Source organism: Canis lupus, chromosome 1 (genome assembly GCF_011100685.1).
Source record: "Canis lupus familiaris isolate Mischka breed German Shepherd chromosome 1, alternate assembly UU_Cfam_GSD_1.0, whole genome shotgun sequence".
NCBI classification, from domain to species: Eukaryota; Metazoa; Chordata; class Mammalia; order Carnivora; family Canidae; genus Canis; species Canis lupus.
Genome location: NC_049222.1, coordinates 20853548 through 20878767, shown reverse-complemented (window position 1 = coordinate 20878767; position 25220 = coordinate 20853548). Strand labels below are relative to the sequence as shown.

At 41.6% G+C, this 25220-nt stretch overlaps 1 protein-coding gene across 3 annotated transcripts in view; it reads left to right on the top strand.

Annotated features, from left to right (window-relative positions):
- Positions 1–25220, top strand: part of RAB27B (RAB27B, member RAS oncogene family) — a 137769-nt gene that overhangs the window by 60077 nt on the left and 52472 nt on the right. The window contains exon 1 of one of the 3 annotated variants that reach the window (XM_038525945.1): positions 23409–23531. The exons of 1 other annotated variant lie outside the window; for it this stretch is intronic. The gene's annotated coding sequence lies outside the window, so the exon portion shown is untranslated. Of the gene's footprint in view, positions 1–23408; positions 23532–25220 lie in introns of those variants that run through there. One more of the 3 variants, XM_038525947.1, reaches the window with a different exon arrangement.

The following is a 25220-nucleotide window of genomic DNA, read 5'->3' as shown; positions in this document are numbered from 1 at the left end:
ACCAGTTTCCCAAATTCCTCAACCATTAGAGTGGAAGTTGAGCTTTAGCATGATTTTATTTTATTTTATTTTATTTTTAATTTTTTTATTTATTCATGATAGTCACAGAGAGAGAGAGAGAGAGAGGCAGAGACACAGGCAGAGGGAGAAGCAGGCTCCATGCACCGGGAGCCCGACGTGGGATTCGATCCCGGGTCTCCAGGATCGCGCCCTGGGCCAAAGGCAGGCGCCAAACCGCTGCGCCACCCAGGGATCCCTTTAGCATGATTTTAAAGAAGAATTTGTTTTCCACTTCAGGTTAATGTTACAGAATTTGTGGTGCTGGCCTGTTGTCACTTGCTAGTAGCATGCCTGAGCCAGTAAAATTGAGGTACGGTTTCAAGATCCCTAGCTCTGACACTAGTGCTTCAACATCTGGTCCCTAAGTGTGAAATTATTAAATTGTTGCCTTTATAACTGTTTATATCATCGTCATCATCCAAATCTGGCCATACCAACTTCCAAGGGGCAAAGATGGAGACTGATTGATCAGTTGATATGAAATATAGTAAGTTTAGGGTCTAATCTTTTTTCCTAGTTGTTTTAAATAATCAGAGGTTAGAGCTCTGTGAGAATAGGCTCTCTTCATATGCTCTTCCAGTTTATACTACAGTTTAGACAAATTGCACTCAGGAAGGAACCTCTCATTCTAGTAGATCTGAAAGACAGAGTGGCCGTGGGATAGTTGTAGTAACAGCTGTGTCTCAAGGAAGTTAGTTCTGGGCAGACATAGGGCCAAATACTTTTCCAAACATCCGAGTTGAAGAATCATTGCAGTCTTTGCTCCATGTCAGAGCATAGGGAGGTAGAGTTATATCTATCCTGTTCATTTCTGATGTGATGATACCCAACTCCGTCAGCATCAAGAAAATATTACTTCCAATCCTATCCAAGTATGGGCGGGTGAATTATGTATACAGAGGGGCAAGCAGGCATTTGAGTGTGCAGGTGTGCAGGCCTTAAAGAATTGATCGTTCGTTATAAGGATCCACGGCTTTTTTGAAAATGCAAAACTGTCCATTCATTCCTTCTTTGTTTGGAATAGTTCCGTCTAAATTATAGCCTTTCTCACTTTTGGTGACAGATTAAATAACTCTCTGTCTCTATTTCCCAACGACCTAACTTTCCAATGATCTAGTAAGGAGCAAATATTCAAATATGCTCTGGTGGCTGTCCACTCTGGCTGTCCAACAGACTCATTAAAAGGGGGTGATTTGTGGTATCTTTATAAACCAAGAACAGTTAGCATTTTTAGGTTTGTAGATTTTTTAAGAAATAATTTCCCTTTGCATAAGGATATTTTGGATTTATATCCTCTCTTTCTCAAATGATACTCTCATCACCATCTTGTCTTGTGATTCTCAATTCTGACTGTGCAAGAGAAGTACCAGGAGTTTTATTATTTTTGTTCTTGTTTAAATATCCAGTGTCAGCCCTACCCTGAAAGATTCTGATTTAATTGATTGCAGTGAAGCTGAGTATTTTGTTCAAAACTCCATAGGTGGCTCTAATGTGAAAATCACTGGTCTATTCTATAACCTAAATGACCTCTCTTTCCCTTTAATGTTTCATACTGAGAGCTCATTTCCCTGCCCTATTATTTAGCAATTCATCACCTAGGAAGCCCAATGATCCACTTCTGAGAAGGTTGAACCTATGGACACCCCTCCTCAAAGGCTGAGAGCTGCTGAAAGAAAACACCAAGGAATCCAGGATTAAAGCATATTCCTGGATCTGCTCATAGAATAATGGAAGGTTAGGGTTTGAAGGGACCTTAGCTACTGTGTTACAGAACTGATCCATTTTGCCAATGATGAAATAGAAGTATGAAGATGTAGGAATTAGAGAACTAGTGATAGCAGAGCCCACATGAGAACCAAGGTCATGGGGCATCTAGGCTCACTCTGTCTCTGCTCCATCCTGATGTCATTGCTGTTATAGGAGAGTAGAGTCCTTCGAGAGAAGTGTCAAAGCAGAGGAAAGTCACATTCTAAATCAACCTACACTTGTGAGGTTTCTCTAGTTGTTAGGCTTTCAAAGAAAATAGGAAAACTATTGCCAGGAGTGGCAACGTTACAAAGTACTACTTACTGGGTGCCTGGGTAGCTCAGTTGGTTAAGGGTCTGCCTTTGGCTCAGATCATGATCCCAGAGTCCTAGAGCAGGGACCTGCTTCTCCCTCTGTCTCTGCCATGCTTTCTCACTCTTTCTCTCTCTCTCTCCTTCTCTCTCATGAATAAATAAATTTTAAAAAGCACAACAAAGTGCTACTTACTTTGAAAAGGATAGGCCTTATAAGTTTTGAAACTTCTAAGTTGTTAACATTCATTTATATGTTAGATCATTTTCTATGAATCCAAACTTAATATCCAAGAGTTACTAGTTGTTTGAATATTAAATAATGTTATTTATGATTATTATTTTCAGTCACAGTATTAGATATTAGCATAATGTATCTCCAAGGTTTTTTTAAAAGATTTTACTTATTTATTCATGATAGAGAGAGAGAGAGAGAGAGAGAGAGGCAGAGACACAGGCAGAGGGAGCCCGACGCGGGACTCGATCCAGGGACCCCAGGATCACGCCCTGGGCAAAAGGCAGGTGCTCAACCGCTGAGCCACCCAGGGATCCCCTAAGTTTTATAAACTAAAAAAGAAACATACAACAATTATCCCCATCAAGAGGCATGGAGATGAAGGCAAAGATCAAATTGTACAGTTTTTCAAAGTTTCTTTCAATCACTCCAGGGTCACTTGCATAAGGAAAGATCAACCATAGCCCCTCTGTGAGAACCACTGCCTGAGTTAAGAAGATCTAGATTGTTTAAAATGTGTAGGAAGAAGATATGGGTGCAGTCAGCAAGTGTGCAGGTCTCTGTGCCATTCCCTATTGAAACTATCCCCCAGTTTGTTGGGTGTGGAGGACTGCAGCGGATGGACAGTAAGCTTGAATCTGGAACCTGTGAGCATAAGGAGATGGAAAGTGGTGGATTGTCCTTCAGAATACAGAGGCCAAGAGCAGTCCACAACTGGGTGTCCCGACCCCTTTCCCTTCCCATTGAGTAAGATGCTGACCAAAGGATTTCCTAAGCAGCAAAGCCTCCATTTCTGTCAGCGAGATGACCTTAGGGAGTGAAGCCAGGCAGGAATCAATAATTGGAGGTGCCGGGAAGCTGGAGCCTAGCATAGTTCACAGCAGCCTTACTTTTGCTCCAGGCTTTTCCAGCAGTGGAGAATGTGCTTTCCCTCCAGCAATACTTACCAGTAGGAGGTAGGGAAGACATTTCCAGAGAGGGAGAACACTAAGATTTTACTCCTGGGCTGAGCTGAGTTTCTTCCTTTGTTTCTTTGCTTGGGCAAATTGAAGTTAGTGGGTGCTGGGGGCACTGTCACTGTGGCTTTAGTCTTTGTCTTGGCCTCCTCCAAGGTCTCAGGGCCTCCTCTTGCATCTAGTATGTGGTGATTCAAGGTTCGACCTGAGGGCAACCTCTTCATGTATGTTCAAGGTGTGTCCTTTCTTTCCTTGACTGGATGTATAAACTGGTCAGCATGGATCAGATTTTCTTTTGGGCCAAATTCATTATTTTAATATCCTCTTGACATTTTCTAAGTTTCTTACTGAGCAATTTTACCCTTTTCTATTTTTCTAAACTGCTACAGATAGTTTCTTATTTTTCAATTCTTCAGTTATTTCAATAGAATATGGGGCAAAAGGAGTTTAAATATGTAGGCTCAATTTGCCAGGAGAAATTCCCTGACTGGAACAGGGAACATTGGGATGCCTTCCCTGAAGATTATAAGGTCTAGTTGACTAATATCATTCTGCAGAACTTTTATTAAGGTCCTAGATGTAGCAAGAGGAATAGTCCAAGGGCTACACATCATTCAGTGTCATTCCAGTCTAAAATCTATGTTGACTGACCATTTGCAGATTTGGAAAGGAGACGTTGATGGTGAGCAATCGTGTAACAGGTGGTAGCTTTATTAATTTTTCATTGACAGTTCTTTGCTTATGTAAACATTTTGATTTAGGTGGGGTAGGACTCATTTATTCGCTTTTCACTTAGTTCTTCAGTTTATTTATTTATTATTTATTGAGTGTTTATGTTATACCTGACACTGTAGCTGAAATATGTCAATAAAAAAACACAATGTTCCTTCTTCTGTGAACTTATATCTAGAAGAGGAAGAAACACAAAGCAAGCAAGAAAACAATTAAATAACAATTTTACATAGCGATGATGCTTATCATGAAAATAAAGAAAGGGGGTAGAGAAGTCAGAAACTGGGGAAGAGGGCTGTTTCAGAGAGGGCAGTTGGAGCTCCTCAAAATGGATGGCTTTTGAGCAGAGGTTTAAATGATATAAAGTGGTAAGCTATGCAAGTTCAGGAAGAAGCATATCTAGAGCAGAAGGATTGTGGAGTTTGGCTGGTAGGAGAAGAAGAAAAAGAAAAAGAAGAAGAAGGAGGAAGAGGAGGAGGAGGAAGAAGAGAAGGAGGAGGGGAGGAGGAGGAAGAAGAGAAGGAGGAGGGGAGGAGGAGGAGGGAAGGAGGAGGAGAGGAGGAGGAGGAGGGGAGCAAAATAAATTGTTCATACTGATAATCGTTCATGTTTAATAAAGAAACACAGGTGATGGGGAATCATGCCATGCAGACTTCTGATCTTACAGGTGTGTAAGGAGGCGGGGAGGAGGAGGGCGGCGGGGGGGCAGGAGGGGGGAGAAGGGGAGGAGGAGGAGGAGAAGAAGGAGAAAAGAGGCCAGCATGCAACAAGAGTGGTATGTGAGAAGTCACACAAGTCCTTGCAAACACAGAAAGGAGTTTGGATTTTTATTCCCCTCCTGTAATAAGTAGCCATTAGAGGTTTTCAAGCTGAGGAACCTGCTTACATTACTTTGAAAAGATGTCCCTGGTGGCTGGGTGTAGGGGGAGAAGAGTGGAAGCAGTGAACCCAGTTAGGAAACAACTTTAGTGGTGCAAGGAAGAGGTGATGCATGGGGAAGAGAAGAGACAGGTAGAAGCAAGTAGATTTGGGACAAGTTGGGATTAGACTGCGCTGCCAGGCTGGCTGTGGGAGCGGAGCCCCAGAGAAGAATCATGGGTGCCTCCTGGCTTTTGGAGTTCATATGTGTGGATGAGATAATGGTAAGGTTTGGGGTTCATTTAGGGATGGGAGAAATCAATAGTTCCAAAAGTTTGGGATTTCTGGTGGTGAAATCAATACTTTTGGAAGGTTGAGACTTCTGGATGTACTATGTTAAACAGCCATGAAGGATGGAGGGATTAGTCCTGATGAGGACTAATTATATCTTCCTTTTCTTGGCTGGTGTCTGATGGGCTTTTTAAAACTTTTTAAAAAAGATTTTATTTATTTATTCATGGGACACACACACAGAGAGAGTCAGACAGAGACAGAGACAGAGACAGAGGGAGAAGCAGGCTCCCTGTGGGGAGCCTGATACAGGACTCGATCACAGGACCCCAGGATCATGCTCTGAGCCAAAGGCAGACACTCAACCACTGAGCCACCCAGGTGTCCCTCTAATGAGCTTTTTAAATCAAAGTGTGGTCAGTACCATTGATGGCCTCAGCCTTGTAGGAAACACACTGTGGATCTCACCATAGTCCTATTAATCAGAATCTTTTTAACAAGACCTCCATGAGATTCCTATGCACATTCAAGTTTGTTAGGAAGAAGTAACTGAATCTAACGATGAGAAAACATCAGACAAATCCAAACTGGGAGACATTCTACAAAATAACTTGTCTGTAATCTTCAAAAAGTCAAGATCATGAAGGTCAAAGAGTTGGACCTGTTCTAGCTTAAGGAAAGATAAATACAGGTGATAATTAAGGGAAATGTATGATCCTGGATTGGAGTTGGATTCTTTTGCTTTAAAAGATATTCTCGTGAGTATCTTTTCACAAGAATGCCAAGTTTGAATGGCATTTCTGGGTCAAGGGCACATAGGAGTGTCTTACTGGGTGGCTACTTTTTTAATGTATGTTTGAAGGTAGGTTTTTGTTTGTTTTTGTTCTGTTTTGTTTGTAATTTTGACTGGTATGAGCCATTTTCTGCAGTGTTAAGATAGATGTGACAGAGCTTGGTGGTAGTGGTGGGGGAGCAGTTTCTGGCAGCCTCATTTCAGTCCAACAAGGCCTTCCTTCACATCTCAGCTAGTAGGCAGCAAAGCCTTCCCAGGCTCACCAGGTGAGCCTCCACACATTTCAAGCCTCTCACACATTTTACTCTGAGGGGTATCACAGGCAGTGGCATCAAGGGGAAGTCTCATCAAGTCTCGAAGAGGTACCAAGAGAAAAAACTTGGGTCAACCTGGAGGTCACCATGGCATTCAGTCCTGAAAAGGCTATAAGAAGACACCATGGAAACATTGGTGACTCTGGATCCCTTTTTCTTCTGGTTCATTTTTTCTATTGATGATTATTAAATGAATATTAAAAACTTTATACTTGTCTTCTCCTGTACATGTAGAAATTTATGTCTTTTTATCTAAAGTTGTCAGGGTACTATGCTAGTTCTACCTCCAAAGCACAACTACAATTTTCACAACCATAAATGGTAATGATTTGCCCTATGCACTTGGAGAATTCATGAGCAGGTTTGTCTTCATCCCAATGTGGTTGAAGACTTCCCTCCCTGAAAAAAACAAAATCCAGTAGTGTTGACTTGAGGATCCTAGCATAGGTAATTTGTAAGTTTAGAGATGATGTGCTATCACACTCTGAAAATGAAGCGCAGATGATTCTTAGAAAATATTAATAGAGTTGAATGAGTCTCAAGGTTAATTCAACATTCATCAAGCAGGTATTTTTCATTGTTGTTTGAAACTCAAGTTCCTGAATCAAAGATCAGATTTCATGTTGAGTAACAAGAACACTTCAGAAAAGGGTTTGTTTCTCCATTGAAAATATAATTAGGTCCCCAGACACACAGATTGAATTAGTAAATACAGTTCCATCAAAATCATGCATTTATTGCTCATAAGTTGGGACAAGCCACTTCATAGGAAATCATGTGCTCGTTTTCCCAAAATCGTTCCACTGTAGAACATCTGATTTAGCTGCTTAATCGTGACCCATTGTGATAAAAGTGAACGATGTGGTGAGTCCACTTGGTTTGTTCCCAAGCTGTGGGATTTCCTTGAGAGATACGAGACACTGTGCTGCCGCTTCCTTTTTTGTTTCCGATGCCCATATTTTGTGCTCTGTGGCGAGTCCTTCTTTGAAATATGTTGACAGCCCTCACAGATAAGCAATGTACTCAGCCTTAGGTCAAGGACTAGAAAATGTACTGGTCTCTGAATCATCTGCTTAACTCAGAACCCATCTCTTAGGGAGATGAAGCCGATAGTGTGACATGGAGGCTATTGTGTTACCTGGTGGGGAGCATACCTTTGATTAGAGGAGCAGTATCTCTTTTTACCTCCTAGCTTTGTTGTTCACTTTGATATCAAGTGTATACAAGCGTAAGTATCCAAAAGAAAAATGAAAAAATACAGCCTTGCCAACACTCTCAGACACTGTTTTCTTTCCTCATGCATATTTTGAAGAGCTTAAATGTATGCCTGATTCAAAAGTTATTATGGGATTTAGCATGATGGAAAATTATCATAATAATGATTCTTTAGTTTAAGCTCTTTCTTTTGTGTTAGGTTTAAGCAGCTCAAGTGTTAAGAAAGCAGACTTTCTTTTCACATCCAACATGACCTAGGCACGGAGGATGTGTTAGAGACCAGGTTGCATTCACCTACATGGACCTGAAGAAAAATAAACATGTCTCTGAGGCTTCTGTCAAACAGGGGAGAAGTTATGAGGGACCAATGCAGTGGCTGATGGGGTAAACTTTTATTACTCCCCTGACAGTCTCTGATTATTCAATACATTTTGAAAAATATTCAAAGGCTGTTCAACGTAAATGTTCCTAAAACTGCTTACTTAGTACAATAGTATAAAGAACCACTGTTTGTTACCATTTTCAATGGAAATAAAGGCGTTAAAATATTTAAGAGTCTGTGGTTCTTTAATGATGGATTAATATGACTGCTAATGCGAAAGCAAAGTATCTGCAGATTGAAAATTCTTAAAATAAGAAATGTGTGACTCTCAGGTAGCCGTGCCAATGTACTTCATTTTGGTTACTCTTGGCTCTTAGCCACTATCAAGCAAATATGAATTTCCCTGGAATCCGAGGGAGCCATTGACAACCAGTACTGACCTGTGACTTTTTCTTAAGTTAGCTAGATCAGGTTATGGCATCTCATGAGTCCCAAAGGATTTCACATCGCATTTTGCAGTCTTTACACTGAGAAACAGTGTTCATGTAACAACTTTTTTTGCAGTCACCTGCTCCTCAGTTTAGGAACTTGGCATTCTCCCAGTAGTTGCTAAATTTAGGGAAAACAAGAAGTCACCAGGAATTGCTCATGCAATCAACGTAATCTATGAACACTGGTAATACCAATCTTTATCAGTTCCCTCAAAGCCATTCCAATGAAACATACCATCTTTAAAAAAACAAACAAACAACAACAACAACAAAAAAAACCCTGAAGAATCCTTATTTTGCAACTCATCAAGGATTTGGTTTAATATCTCACTCTAACTGCACACCAGTAATAAAGTTTATAAAGGCATACAAGTCACCTATTCTCCTCTCAACACCTCTTTGTAGGAATTCTCAGGTTACCTCTCTGAGCATCTATAGGTAACACTTATCATGCTAGGACTTTATCTTGCTCTCAGCATCCTTAGAATCTGGTTGGTGAGAAAATACAAACCTGAAACAATTCAGGTGTTACATGATCAATCAATTCAATGAGATCAATTCAAGAGCAGATATGTTATTAGCTTTTTTTTTTTTTCAGAGAAAACTAATTGAGAAGACAAGACTTGATTTGAAGTAATAAAAATATATGGATAATGGAAAAATGGGATTTTCTTACATTCTCTCAATCTGCAGGATTTAAATTAGTCAAGATGTTGGGTGTGGTATTGCAGGAGGAGCAAGCAACCTGAACAAAGATATTGAAATGGAATTTGCTCAACAGACTTGGAGGAAATTGTTCTGATTGGTGTGAGGAACTTATATTAGAAATTACTAAATATGAAACATCAGATTACAGAAGTGAGGTAGGAATGCATAGTTAGTGCTATAGGAATTAATAAATCAAATTTCGAGAAATGGCCAGACATGGTAAAAAAAAACAAAAAACAAACCCACACTTCTCTAGTAAACTAACTGACTTCTTACATTTACCAAACTTGCAGAATCATACACTAAAAATATGAATTTTGCTGTCTCTACAATATGCTCTGAAAATATAGGAAAAATTTTTATTTAAAGACAAATATGGGTTAAAAGTAGGGATGACTGTTGATGGGAAGAAATAGAAGGAAGAACTGTTAAAATTCATTGCCCTAATATATTAATCAAAAACTTTGAAATTTTCAGACCTATCAAAGGAGATAATATGTGGAATATAAATACATGTCTGAGGACTATACATGTGTAATTTTACAATGTCTTTAAGAACTACAATGGCCTCTTGAACAGAGGTAATCATCAGATTAGCTTTCAGGTTGTTTTGTTAGTTACTATCAAACTGGGATGGTTAGGTAAATAGGAAACATGAGTCATTAACACCATGTTTAAACTGTTAACAACTAGCAAAAATAATATTCAAAAAAGTAAAGAATTACATTAGCATTACTGCTCAATATCAGAAGTATTATAAATATCTTTAAAAGCAAACATAAGTAGGTTTGAGCCAGATGGATTGGTTAGAAGATTATTGAGTTCCTTCTGAAATGTTGGAGCGCTGAAATTTGGAGTGATTTATTACAGTACATTATTGCAGAAAAGCTTACTAATACAAAAGTCAAAACCAAATGTTTGGGAGCAAACATGCAAAAAAGGCTTTATATAGTTGATTATAAAATAGTCATTGTTGATTATAAAATAATTGATTATAAAATAATTGTTCACCTCAATACATCTATTGACCACCTACTTACATGCCATATAAGATACTATTCACTATTCAGAAATTAAGTATGAACATTATTAAACAGATTCTACATTAATTTCTTTAAAACTTGGGCTATCTTTCTTTAACGCTTTTAAAATATGTTCATATCCATTCATGTGCAGATAATAATATTTTGTGTTATACTGATTTTTAAAGCGTTTTTATTTAAATTCCAGTTAATGTACAGTGTGATATTAGTTTCAGGTGTATGATATAGTGATTCAATACTTCCACAAATCACCTGGTACTCATCACAAGTGTATTCCTTAATCCCATCACCTATTTAACTGATTTTTTTTTAAAAGCTTACAAAGTTAGATTTTGCTGCTTCTCCTTCTCCTTCTCCTTCTCCTTCTCCTTCTCCTTCTCCTTCTCTTTCTCCTTCTTCTTCTTTTTTAAGAGAGGGCAAGGAGAAGAGGGACAGGGGAGAGGGAGAGAAAGAATCCCAAGCAGGCTCCATGCCCAGAGTGGATCCCCAACACAGGGCTTGATCTCAGGACTCTGAGATCATGACCTGAGCTGAAATCAATAGTTGGACGCCCAACCAACTGAGCCACCCAGGTGCCCCAGGTTTTACTGTTGATTAAGAACTGAAATAATCATAATTTTATTCTTCTAACTCCAGTTTTCAGTATTTGTATAAGTTGAAGTATGGAGAATACTGATCTGAAAATATTGAGAATAGGTAAATACCTTCAAAATATACAATAGAAGATCAAGTACTCATAGTATATACCCTACAAGTATACTTTGAGTTGAGAGGAGAGGAGTTAAATAAGGCAATAACTGCATCTCTTTAATTTTTTTTTAATTTTTATTTATTTATGATAGTCACAGAGAGAGAGAGAGAGGCAGAGACACAGGCAGAGGGAGAAGCAGGCTCCATGCACCGGGAGCCCGATGTGGGATTCGATCCCGGGTCTCCAGGATCGCGCCCTGGGCCAAAGGCAGGCGCTAAACTGCTGCGCCACCCAGGGATCCCTTGCATCTCTTTAAATGGTTGATAAAACATAGTGTTATGTTTATGTTCCTTTTTCAAGATGGCTTTATTGAATTTTAACTGAAATAAAATAAACTGCACATAATTATAATGCACTGTATGATAGATACATTTTGACATGTGACTATACTGATGAAACTACGCCCATAGTTAAGACAATGACTACATCTGTCTTCTCTAAGGCTTCCTATTGTTCATTTGTAATCCCTTCCACATATCCTGTTCTCTTTTGGTAAAATGAAACTTTCGGGTTCCATTGTAAATTCTCAGGTCTTTCATTTAGTAGGCTCCCAATAAATTTGGCTGAGCAACACTTAATTCTAGGGAGTGCTGTGCTTTTTTTCACATATATACTTATCAGAAGTATCTTTCAAAATGTTTTTCAGGCATGCAACTCTATAAAGTGATTATTCTTATTATTGGCCTTTTTATATGAAAGAAGAAATAGGGGATTGGAGAGGTGATGGAATTAGTTCTGAAATTTAAACATTGGACCTCATAAAGTATGTAGGTGCTCACTAAACACCCAACTGACTGAGCCACCAGGTACCACATGCATTTTTTTAAAGTAGGTTCCACACCCAAAATGGGGCTTGAACTTGTGAGCCTGGAGCCAAGAATCACATGCTCTACCGACTAAGGTCACTGCTCACTGTGAATTTTAAGAGGTGGTAGCAGAAGCAGTACTTCCCAAAGAAGCCTGACTACAGAACCCTTCATATGTATACCTGATTATTATTATTATTAATATTTCTAGATGTAGTGCTCTTTGGAAGAGAGTTTGACCTAGACGATTGCTTTTAAAATTTGAGTTTCTGTGATTCAAAACTAAGTAACAAAGACATTTTAGGAATTAATTTTGTTAATAACTTTATTATTTCTAGTGGTGTAAGATAAAATTAAGAAGAATTTAACCTTTGGTGTAAGGAAAAAAGTATACAGACATATATGTATATATATACACATATGTCTATCACACGTATTTATGTATATATATATACACAATCATACAATAAAATGTGAAATAATGACAAATAAGAACTAAAAACTTATGACATATTTACCACCTTCTTGATGCAAATGATAATTCTAAGTCTCAGCATGGGGAATGGAATGAATAAAGAAGCCTAGGTCCTCTGTCTTTCTCTGCAATTATGCTCTTAACTGACATAATTCAAAGAAGAAACAAGATGTCATGGCATGGAAAATGCTAATACCATGTTTTCATGCTTCTGTTGGTTGTGGCTCTTTCCTCTAGGGCCCTGTGGTCCTTGTCTATCGCTGTGGCCAGAATGTCCTTGACAGGGTTTCCTTTACTCCTCTTTATATTCCATCTGCTTCTTATTAAAGGATCTTAGCTGTGTCAGTACAAGTTTGGGCCATGTATTTCCTGGTTGTTACAAATCCGGTTTTGCCACTAATGAGTTGAGGCAAGGCTGAAGGTGCCAAGCAATAGGCAAGGCGTATCTGTGGCTTATTTATCTCCTTAAACAGTAACAGAGAGAGCTGCCAATATTTTAACTGTGACTTAGGTTATAGTAACTACTGTGAGGGAGTCAAAGTGTCTTGCAATTTTCACTGAGAAAACGCACACACATTTGTATCATTATGCCTCAAGGAGTTTCCTTAATTTGCTACTGGCAGTTTAATTGTAAATCATATTTACTTGACGAGTGCTATATTTCCTGCTTTGAATCATTTTCACAAATATTTTTTCCAACTTTTAATATTGCAATTTAAAAAAAAAAAGCAGATTCGCTGAAATATAAAGCAGAGAATGGGCAAGAGATTCCTGTCCTTTTCCTGGAAAACTTCCTTGCTAAGGACATCAAGGTAGTGAACAGATTCCTTTATTTGTTGACCCATTCAGCAAACATTAATTCTTTGGACGCCTGTAGGGATGTCAGCCACATGAAGTTTTTATAAGCAAAACAAATTATTTTAAAACCCCGTGTGTTTAACATGTAAGATCAAAGATGAGGTTATTATAAATGTCTTTTGGCAGAAGTTGAAGTAAATCCTAAGACATTTGAGTTAGAATTCTTGCTCATCTTACTCTTTCCAGAACATGGGAAAACCCCTACTTCTATAATTTTTTTTACTTCTATAATTTTACACATAGAGGCTTCCAAAATGATCCCTCCACTTGGAAATGCCAAAGTCTCAGCAGAGCACCCTATTTTACTGCAGATAAATGTGTTATCATGAATCCCCTGGGCATAGAGTATAAGAAGCAGGAGTGCTTTGTCTGAAACCTGGATCAAATGGGGAGCCTTGGAGGGAATTCATATATATATGACTTAGAGCCACCTATGAAGTTTACCAAGGATATTAGAATTTATCCTTTTGATTAGTTGCATTAGTGGCAGTTGAAGTCATTATCTGATTAAGCTTTTAAATATTCGTTGTTGTTCTTGAAGACCCATTTGCCTTCTACACAGGTCAATGTAGAGCACCAGGTAGAAATGGGATAAGAATTCCTTTCTTTATATCATTCAAGTTTTTAATAGCTAAGTGACACTAATATCTGCAATTCATTCCAAGAACAGCTGTCCCTTTGGATATATATATCTAATACATGTATTTGTGTTGCATGGTTTTAGTATCAGAAACTCAAAAAGTAACCTTTCGATCACATTGACCTTTAGCCTATAGATTAAGGAAAAAATGGCAAACATGGGATGGATTTGTGACTCCTGGTGGGCCTCCTGGGAAGTAAAATTTGATTAAGCCATATGCTCTGACTCTAATCTTTGAATTGCAGTGACTTTCTTGTGATTCAGTCATTAGTGACAACTTGGAAGTCAATTTTCTGTTCTGAAAAGGTTCCTGTTCCCCAGTGCCAATTATCTTGGAAAATAATTGCAGGATCTTTTGAGAAAATGTAGAAAGAAAACATTCTCAATGTATTTGTAATGTTGCAGTGTCCCTTCCTAGAGAGGAAGGGTGGTTCTTTGAGTTAAGATAGGGCTTACCCTAGGTTGGAATTTCATCAAACTGAGAAAGCAATTATAACGACTCTCAATCAAATCACTACATTTTATCCTGGGCATTCATGTTCACCAGCTCATCCTGTTCTAAAATTCTGCTCCTTCTTCCTTGGTGCAATCGCCCTTAGCGTCCATTCCCATACGTTTCTCATTTTTCTTTGCTTATATAATTTAGCAAGTTTCACATTTCTTTTAGTTGTAAGAATGCTTTGCCCAGGTTTGATATTGCGTTGTCCCTACTTTAGGGCAAGCTAGATTAGGACCAGAGTTACAAGCCTAACCTCATTTCGTCCTGCGGTTAGAAGGCTACTATTGGAATCACTCAGTGCTTTTGTATCCAGACCCTGTACACCGCCACCACTGCCATGAGTATCTGACGCCTTTGACTTTTAGAGGGGATTCCCACCAAGACGTGCATTCGATAGGATGCCTTACACCAAGAAGATGACTAATATTTACCACATTTTATAGGTGGAGAAATGCAAGAAAATGAGAACTTCTTATTAATTTCGTATCTTCACTGTGATCCTATGTTCTTTTGTGGGTTCCTTTGAAATGTCTCCTCTGTCAAGACTCTCACCAAATATATGACAATAAAAATAGTGTATAATTCTAACAAAAGCCTATATTTTATATGATGCATACAGGGATTTTCTTCCATTCTCTCAATCTGCAGTAGTAATGAAGTATGTAGCTAAAAATTTCACAGAACAGGAAAAACTGAGTGGTTATGGCAGCGATGCATATCTCAGGAGTGCATATTGCATGGCTATAGTACTTAGAATCTTCAAGTCATTTTGGAAATAGAACATTTAAATATATATTAGAAATATGATAAAAAATTATCATGGCTTTAGAAATGCTTTCTATACTGGCTTTACTATACTGATGCTAAAAATAGCTATTTCATTTAATTATAATGTAAAAGTATTTATTAATACAACTTTACTATTTCTTGAAAGTATAGTTTTAGAAAGTAATCACTTAGAATGGGATTCTTTGCTATGACCAGAGAGCTTCATGTACTAGTTGCTATTCTTGTAAATTATCTTTTAATATCATATATGATCAGATATAAGGCACATCATTTCCCAAATCATACCTTTAAAAAAGAGATGTTTATCTTATATTGGTGTCATTATAGATCTCTTATAATGGAACTTTCATGAAAGTACTTTAATTTGATCAAAAAAGTATTCTGGGGGGAAGAACATATTTGCTTGAAATTACATCAATCAATGTTAGTCTGGATGCTTGGAAAACTACCTGATAATTGGTCAAAAGGCTGACAAAATTTTAATAAAGATTTAATTATTCCTGTGTATGACATCACAATTTGAACTATTTGCAGGTAAAAAAGTAGCCGAAGTTGTGAACAAGAACACTGTTTTTAATAAAATGTTTGGGGAAAATGAAGAAATCACCATATATTTGCTTATACTTACATGATAGGCGTATAAAACCTCTTATTTTGTAACTCATTATGAAGCTAGCATTAAGCAAATATATGTCTACACATGTGCTTAAATAAGACTATACTTAATATCTGCACATATAATTACACATGTTAACATATGACTGTATTTACGAAGATATGTTTGTGTTGCTACATTCTTTCCTATTGTCTTAGTTCTATTAAGAAAGATTTATTTATCCTTAATCAATCTGATACATGAATTAAACAATTTTGTAATCATAATTATGTTCACAATTATACTTGCAGCATTTTTTTGTTGTTGTTAGTAAAGGGGGTCCAATACTATTTGTACACAGAAATATGACCTACCCTCTCTACTGCGGCTTCTTTGCTAGTCCAGGCTTGCATAAAGGCCGTGTGAAAGCATTACTCATGAAACCATTTGGTCCTTTCCCACTCGATATTTCTTTAACACAGAAAGAAAGAATTAGACTGAGTTACAGTAATTTCCATATAAGGTCCCAGTGTGGGTTTATTTCACATTCTAAGAAACTGAGGCAAAATGGGGTTAGAAGCCGGGAGTTAGGAACACACCATAGAGTAGAGGCTCTACCTGTAAGTACGTGAACAAGTCCACTTGATGCCTACAATGGGTCTTCACGTGCTATGTATTTAGAGTAACTTGCTCGTAGAAATTCACTTAAGCATATATGTTTTTTGAACTTGCATCTTTAAAAGTAGTTAGCAAAACCAGCACAACCTGGGTGTCCAGTCTTGTGACTTGTAGTCATGCTGTGGGATTTCCTCAAACTGGGGAGGGGTTGATTTTTCTTTGTGATTAGACAGGCTTTATACGAACTGAAGATCGGCAGAGGGTGGAGGCAAAGCCGCGCACGGCTCCTCCGCACGGCCTTCTCTGCCAACCCAGCAGAAGGGTGAGTTGGGAAACCTCTGATCTCATCAGTGTGAGCTTTGAGCTGATGGTCAAGATGGCAATTTTTAAGAGTATTTGGAAGGATGAAAGACAGTGTCTTGCCCCAAAAGTTGTCAGTGGAAAACATCACCAAGGACAAGAGAAGAAACCAAACATATTTATTGTTTAAAGTTTAAAATCTTCATTTTCTCCTAGAGCACTGTATATTTTTCTTTTTTCTTTTCCTAAAAGATTTTATTTATTTATTTATTCATGAGAGACACAGAGAGAGAGAGAGGCAGAGGCACAGGCAGAGGGAGAAGCAGGCTCCACGCAGGGAGCCCCTTGCGGGACTCGATCCTGGGACCTTGGGATCACACCCTGAGCCAAAGATAGACAGAGGCACAACCACTGGACCACCCAGGTGCCCCAAGCACCTTATATTTTTCTTTCATGTTCTTCACTTCATCCCCTGTGCCTAGCAGAGTATCAGGCACCCCTTACTTAATAAATGTTTGTTGAGTGAATAAATGACTGTGCAAACCTCTCAACTCTATCATCAGGCTGCACCCCAAATTCACTTTCTCCACTGCTAACAGGTCATTGCACAAAAATATATACATATACTTAAAAATTATAATGTTCTCTGTATTAAAATATTTTTCTTCCCTCTATATTTTAAGACTACTTCAATATTAATTTTATCTTTGTTGAGGTAATACATCTCATAGTTTTTCTTTAAAATGGTGGTGAGGGGATCCCTGGGTGCCCCTCAGCAGCTTGGCCCCTGCCTTTGGCCCAGGGCGCAGTCCTGGAGTCCCGGGATCGAGTCCTGCGTCGGGCTCCTGGCATGGAGCCTGCTTCTTCCTCCTCCTGTGTCTCTGCCTCTCTCTCTCTCTCTCTATGTCTATCATAAATAAATAAATAAATCTTAAAAAAAAATGGTGGTGAATTCTTATAAACCAGCACAGAAGTCCTCCTAAGTCCTGGCCTCAATCCCCATGGTAAAACATTTGACTCATAGTTTTCATCACACTTACATATTTCTAAATGGTTTGCTTATTCTGCTATTTCTTTACTTAGCAATTTTACTCATTGTTTATTGACTGTTATGATAGTTGAGGATGTAGTCGTCTTACACATGTACATAGACGGTCTTTCCTTATCTCCACCCTCTACATATATTTTGGGAGGAAAGACATTTGCCTGAAATTACATCAATCAATGTTAGTTTGGATGATTGGAAAATTACCTGATAAGTGGTTAAAAGGCGGGCAAAAGAATGCAAGGAAGATTTATTATTAATAATTATTTAATTATCGCTCGCATCCTAGTTTATCGTTACTCTCTTGTCAGCGTTCCCGTTATTGTGATCATATTGTGGTCACATCTCAGTAAAGTGGTGTAGTATCATTATGCTTCTTTTCTCCCCCTGGAGTTAGTAATGTCCTTTTTCAAATTTGTTTAGTAAACTTTGTGTCTACTGCGAGTTATTCACAAATGTCCCCAAATGATCTTTCCAACAGTCAGAAGAGTCTAACTGCTATTAACAAGCAAGCCCCCAAATCTCAGTAGCTTTACATGGTATAGGTTTATTTCTTGCTCATGTCATGGGCCAGCGTGTGGCAGCTCGGGCTTCTGTGCCACACGGTCATTCGGAGTCACACAGTTCCTTCATCTTGGGGCTCTCATGTCTTCTAAAGCCTCAGAACTCTTTTTTGAGAATTGTGTCTGGAGGAGGAGGAGGGAGAGCACGGAGGATCTCATGAGTTACTTTATGGGAATGGCCTGGGAGGAGTGTATATCCCTGCTGCCCACATCCCACTGGCTAGAACTCAATTACATGTCTCTGCCTGCAGAGGGCTAAGGAACGAAATCTATTGGGGTGCTCAGGAAAAAGAGGACATGGACTCAGATGAGCACTTGCAGTCTCCCCCCCCACACACATTTATCAATAATTTTTCACATGTATATGTACATCAGATAATTATATTTTTTTCTTCCTTTCCTTGGGAACTTTCCTGCTGTAATTCATCCTTCTGCTTTCCCTCCAGGCTTGCTTCACAATTGTCCCGCAGAGTTTACTTTTATGTATTCTATGTTGGACCTGCATTTCTTGGGTCCCATCTCCTTCTCTTTCTTGATTTATAAGCTTATTTCGGAAATCCTTCTTTAAAAACAGTACAGGAAGTACATTTTTGAATCCTTGCAGGTCTGAAAATATCTTTCATCACACTTGGCTGACATTTTGTCAGGGTCTACAATGCTAGGTTCAAAATAATTTCATTTTTTTTTTTAAGATTTTTTTTATTATTCATGAGAGACACAGAGACAGAACGAGAGGCAGAGACACAGGCAGAGGGAGAAGCAGGCTCCATGCAGGGAGCCCTAGTGGGATTCGATCCTGGGCCCCCAGGATCAGGCCCTGGGCTGAAGGCGACGCTAAACCGCTGGGCCACCAGGGCTGCCCAAATAATTTCATTTTAAAAATGTGAAGTCATTTAAAGACTCTTCTGGATCCATTATTGATCTTGAGAAATCCAATGCAATTTTTATTCTTTTCCTTTGTATGTGATCTGCTTTATGTCGCTGGAAGATGTTTTATGTTCTTTGTTCTGAGGCTTATGATATTTCAGAATGGTTTATCTTTGTGTATGTAATTAATTAATTGATTTTAAAAACTCTGCGATTTTTTCGTGGAAATTTTGATCCCAAAGATTTACAGTCTTCATTTCTGGAATTGTTTTTTGCACTATTCCTTTAATTTTTTTTCATCCCATTTTGGGTAGAAAGAAATCTTTTCTGGACCTCTCTGGCATTCCCATTAGTCCGGAAATTTGCCCCTTTCTCTAATTTTTAAAAATTTCCCTAGGTCTTTGTTCTATTTTCCTGAAGATTTTTTTCAACATAATATTACCAACCTATCTGTCAAATTTAAAGATTTTTGAGTATATTTTCAATTTTGAGAGTTTTTTTTTTCCTGTCTTGCATATAAATGTCTTTTTAATTCATTTTCTACAGGAGCAGAGTAAAAATATGTGTTCATCTTGTTAAACCACAGATTACTCTAGTTTACTTTCTCCAGAAAATAAACTTCCAGTCTCCTGGAGACTGGGTTGAGCAGATGGAGGGACTTATGGTTGGTTGATTGCATGGCAGTGGAGAAGGAAGCTTTGGGTGCAAGCATTCTGTATACAGACATCTAACCAAACCTCTGTGCTCATCCCACCACCTGGCCTCCTTATCTGGTGGCGTTTCTGCCTCCTAGGCCTGAGGCTCGCAGGCGAATGCACAGAGAATCATTTTGCTTCTTATCCACAATCCCTCCTACGGGCACTCAGAGTGTAAACTCCTCTCTCCAAGTGAGTTACAAGCCTCCATCTGACCTAGTTGCTTCCAATCATCTATTGCTGTTTATTTTGTCTTTGGAGGTCTCTTCTCCTTTCTATTTATCTCTATTACTTAATAACATTTAAAAATCCATTTATTCTCAAGTTTGAGGAGTTCAGGGTAGGGGGGATGAAACACATGTGATCAATTTGCCATTTTTAACTAGAAGTCTCCCATGTGCACTTAGGTATCTGTTCACTTCAGTGCTGTATTTATTGATCGATAAACCTATTGACAAATTATGTCTATTTAATTCGTGCCATAGAAACTCCAGGTACAGGAAGGTATTTATTTTTTATTATGACACATGATGCTGTCCCCCTGTTTTCACTGGGTTTGCAGGCTCTTTTATTCTGCTCCACCTCTGGTCAAAGTAGCCTACATGAGACAGCTCAGAATCATTTCTCTCATGTTCTCCCACCCCTCTTCTCACTGGGAAGGAAAAGTTCCACCAGTGTCGTGTACCTGAATAGCATCACTAAGGGACATTAGTGCCTCTGAGCTTCAGAACCCACAGATGAGACTTACGTGGTGGGTGATTCCCGGAGGGCTGTCCCTGCAAAAGTGTACCTACGAGGCAGCAGGTACACTTATCTGGGGAAGGGTGACAAGGAGAGAAGATGATACACGTCTTTGTTAGACTCTCTCATGCAGGAACTTTTTCTAGAAATCCTAGGCAGGAAGCACAGTACAACGACCACTCTGAGCCCTGCCTTTGGGACGAGCAACCTGAGTTCTCTACCTTTATGGATCTTCATGACTCTGGACACCTTTTTGGGACTTTCTCAACTTCCAATTCTTCTTTCTCTAATTGGGGACAATAAAAATAATAGATGCCTTGCTTATTTCAAAGCAGGTTGGTGAAAATCAAATGACCTATGGGCAAGGGCTTTAAAACTCTATACGGGAAATAGTATCTATTTGGATTAATGGAAGTGAACATGTAAACTGGGTGAAGAATACAGATTATCACTAATTAGCACAGAGAATCATTTCATGTAAAAAAATTGTTTTGAGAATCATTTTAGGTTAATGTGCTACATACAATAGAGTCAATTCCGAGTTACATTCTTTCTTTTATCTCTCTCTAGGCCCAGTGACACATGCTTGTTTTATACTCAGAGATTGTTGATGGACACAAAACAGGTTTACCATAAATATAGATACCCGGTATACATATAGATACCCAGTATGCACGTAGATACCCAGTATACATATATTTTGAAAATCTACAACCGAAACCTCCTATACTTTCTCCTAGTCGATCAGAGTAATTTTTATTAATTAGATCCTGCTTTGGGGGGCTGGAGTGGATAAGAACTACCACAATAACATGTAAAGCAACGCGTCTACAGAATTTACTGGGCTGGGCACTATTCTATGCGCTTTGCTGAAGTGAACTCATTTGCTCACAATAACCCTATAAAGGCATTTTATCATCCTCATTTTCAGGCCAAGAACCTTAAGGCACAGGAAATAGAACTACTGTATTTTCCAGTGTAGTCTTGTGGGACCAAATGCTTTCTGCCCTTGCCTTTTTCTTAGCTGTTTTGCTACTGCGTGTTCACCTCTGGTTTTGCTTGGGGCTCTTTCTGCAGCTCCTGGGCCCCTAGAACTCCCGGGGTGGGGGGCCGCCCCGAGCTGCCCAAAGCCCGTTGCCCACCCGACAGAAGACCGTGGGACAATCAGAGCTGAAATAGAGTCTCACTGTTGACCAGCAGGGGTTTGAAGGCCGGCACTTCCTTCCCAGAGGAATGGTCCGACTGCCCCTGTGTGCACGCAGCCTACCATGGATCCCTCAACGGGGGGGCAGGTGGGGAGGGGACGGGTGTCTAGCCTGTGACCTCCAGGGAGCCGGCCGGGATCTCCGCAGGGACATAGGATAGTGGGCGCTGCAGGGATACTTGCCCAGCCCCGCTGCTGGCTCCCGGTCCCCCAGGTGCGACCCCCACATCCCTCCCTCCGGGCTGCGGCGAGTGAGGGTGCTGCATGCTGCCTAACGTGCACCAGTGAGGATGCTGCGGCCAGTTAGGGTGCTGCGACCAGTGAGTGTGCTGCGTGCTGCCTAACATGCACCAGTGAGGGTGCTGCAGCCAGTGAGGGTGCTGCAACCAGTGAGGGTGCTGCGTGCAGTCTAGCATGCTCCAGTGAGGGTGCTGCGGCCAGTGAGGGTGCTGAGGCCAGTTAGGGTGCTGCGGCCAGTGAGGGTGCTGCGTGCAGCCTAGCGTGCTCCAGTGAGGATGCTGCAGCCAGTGAGGGTGCTGCGGCCAGTGAGAGTGCTGAAGCCAGTTAGGGTGCTGTGGCCAGTGAGGGTGCTGCGTGCAGCCTAGCATGCTCCAGTGAGGGTGCTGCAGCCAGTGAGGGTGCTGCGGCCAGTGAGGGTGCTGCGTGCTGCCTAGCGTGCTCCTGTGAAGGTGCTGCGGCCAGTCAGGGTGCTGTGGCCAGTGAGGGTGCTGCGGCCAGTGAGGGTGCTGCGTGCAGCCTAGCGTGCTCCAGTGAGGGTGCTGCAGCCAGTGAGGGTGCTGCGGCCAGTGAGGGTGCTGAGGCTAGTTAGGGTGCTGCGGCCAGTGAGGGTGCTGCGTGCAGCCTAGCATGCTCCAGTGAGGGTGCTGCAGCCAGTGAGGGTGCTGCGGCCAGTGAGGGTGCTGCGTGCTGCCTAGCGTGCTCCTGTGAAGGTGCTGCGGCCAGTCAGGGTGCTGTGGCCAGTGAGGGTGCTGCGGCCAGTGAGGGTGCTGCGTGCTCCAGTGAGGGTGCTGCAGCCAGTGAGGGTGCTGCGGCCAGTGAGGGTGCTGAGGCTAGTTAGGGTGCTGCGGCCAGTGAGGGTGCTGCGTGCAGCCTAGCATGCTCCAGTGAGGGTGCTGCAGCCAGTGAGGGTGCTGTGGCCAGTGAGGGTGCTGCGGCCAGTGAGGGTGCTGCATGCAGCCTAGCATGCTCCAGTGAGGGTGCTGCAGCCAGTGAGGGTGCTGCGGCCAGTGAGGGTGCTGCGTGCTGCCTAGCGTGCTCCTGTGAAGGTGCTGCGGCCAGTCAGGGTGCTGTGGCCAGTGAGGGTGCTGCGGCCAGTGAGGGTGCTGCGCGCAGCCTAGCGTGCTCCAGTGAGGGTGCTGCAGCCAGTGAGGGTGCTGCGCCCAGTGAGGGTGCTGCGGCCAGTGAGGGTGCTGCATGCAGCCTAGCATGCTCCAGTGAGGGTGCTGCAGCCAGTGAGGGTGCTGCGGCCAGTGAGGGTGCTGCGTGCTGCCTAGCGTGCTCCTGTGAAGGTGCTGCGGCCAGTCAGGGTGCTGTGGCCAGTGAGGGTGCTGTGGCCAGTGAGGGTGCTGCGTGCAGCCTAGCGTGCTCCAGTGAGGGTGCTGCAGCCAGTGAGGGTGCTGCGGCCAGTTAGGGTGCTGCGTGCTGCCTAGCGTGAGCGCCAAGCGGTGCATCCCGCAGGGCGCTGCTCGCGGGGCCCCTTCGGCTCCGCCCCCCCGTCCCTCCGCCCCCGTCCCCCCCTCCCCGCCTCCCCGCCTTCCGGGCGCTCCGGGGAAGCGCCCCGGGTCGGCGGCAGGTGCAGCCCAGGCGCGCGCCCGCGCGTCCCGGACACGCCCCCGTCACCCCGCCCTCCGGAGCGCTGTCGCCCGCGGGGCCGCCGGGCGGGCGGGGACGAGCCGCAGCCGCAGCGAGGACGGGCAGAGCCGCGTCCCCCCGCGGAGCTCAAGGGCCTGGCACGCGACCCCCGCCCTCCGCGGGGACCCTGGGCAGCCGGTGAGTCGGGCCGCGGGGCCGCGCTGCTGGGACGGGGCGGGGGCGGGGGGGCGGCAGGTGGGGCAGGTGGGGCAGGCGGGGCAGGTGCGGGCCGCCCCGGGAGACCCCGCCGCGGGTACCCAACAGCTGCTTAGGACGAACCCCCACCCCCCCAAAAAGAGAAAACCCCAACAGCCACAGCAATGCCATCTCCCTTCCCCTCGCATCCGCAGACGCCAACATCCTTAATAACCACAGAAATAACCACAGCGTGTGTGGACTTTCGGGGCAGGGCAAGTGCAGGCGCTAGGACAGTCCCTCGCACTTTCTCGGGGCGAGAGCCACAGAGAAATCAAAAGTAATTTCTGTCTTCCAGGTGTCCATTATTATTATTATTATTATTACTCAGTTATTTCCAAATTCTGAGCCAAGCTGGCAGCTACTGGGGTGTGGGCGTGTGTGCTCCTCCAAGGGGTCGCAGGACCTTAGCTTCCAGGAGTTTCCCCGCCCAAGACAACATATTCAATCATCTGAAAAATGCCGGAGCAGGTGGCTAGCGAAGGTTGGAGGCTGTATCAGGAGGGAGAAGCTGTGTTTGGCTGAAGTCACCACACCTGTAATAACGTGCTTGCCGGCTTTTTATTTCAAGATCTAAAATTAAGGGTCTAAGGGTTCCAGTTGATTAAGTGGTACATTATTAAATTAAGCCCAAATTAATAAACGTAGTTCCCGGGTTATTAGCAGCAAAATTACCATTTAACATAACAGTAGCTATGAATTTTGATTTAGTTCTAAGCCTTAAAAATGTATATTAGTATTTAGTTACGGTCCCCCGGATTTAGTGATATTATTAATAAGTAAATATATTGATATGCATGTTTGTATAATTCTAAATTTGAGAAGTTAATAGAAAAGATGGACTTTGGCATTACAGCCTTAGACACTTAAGTTTGTTGAATCTTCAAGTTATTATAAAGTCCACGTCGTAGTATTCAGTGAGAGCCATACTTGCCTTGTGCCATTCCTCCTAAAGAGTTCGTTTTCATAGTTTTTTTTTTGTTTGTTTGTTTGTTTGTTTTTAGCATGATCCTCTACCTAGATGGGATCAGCCCTTTTTGAAGGCAAAAGGGGATTCTTACGGATGACCAGAACAGGGTAATCTTGACAGATAGTTTAATATTAATGAGGCTTTTCTGCTTAAGGATTATGGGCCTCTCATAAAATATTACCATCATTATTTTCAAAAGGAAAACAAAAGATTTCAGATGGAACTGGATGAGCCTGTTCTCGTAGTTGCCAAGAAGAAATAAAGGGAATGTGTCAAATATTAAGCAAATGACAACTCTCCTAGGCCGTTTCTGGAACAGGAATATTTGACCTGATAGAGAAGGGAACCCTAATAAATTGGTCTCCTCAGCTCCTCAGCACACCAGCTTATTCTAAAATTATCTGCTGGTGTCTGAGTTGCCTTTGGTTTAGTTAACTGCTTTTTTTTTTTTTTTCCTAGAAAAGTGGAAGTCAGCCAAAACCTCAGGTAGTCCAGAAGAGAAATCTGTTCTTTTCCCACCCTCACTCTGGGAAGTTTCAGGTTAGACTTTTGGTCTTTCAGATCAGTAGAGCATGACACATAGGCCAACTATTCACATAAAGCTCAGCTCACAATTAATCCAGTTTCTTGAGTTGATTCATCAAGGTAGCTTAACCAATAGT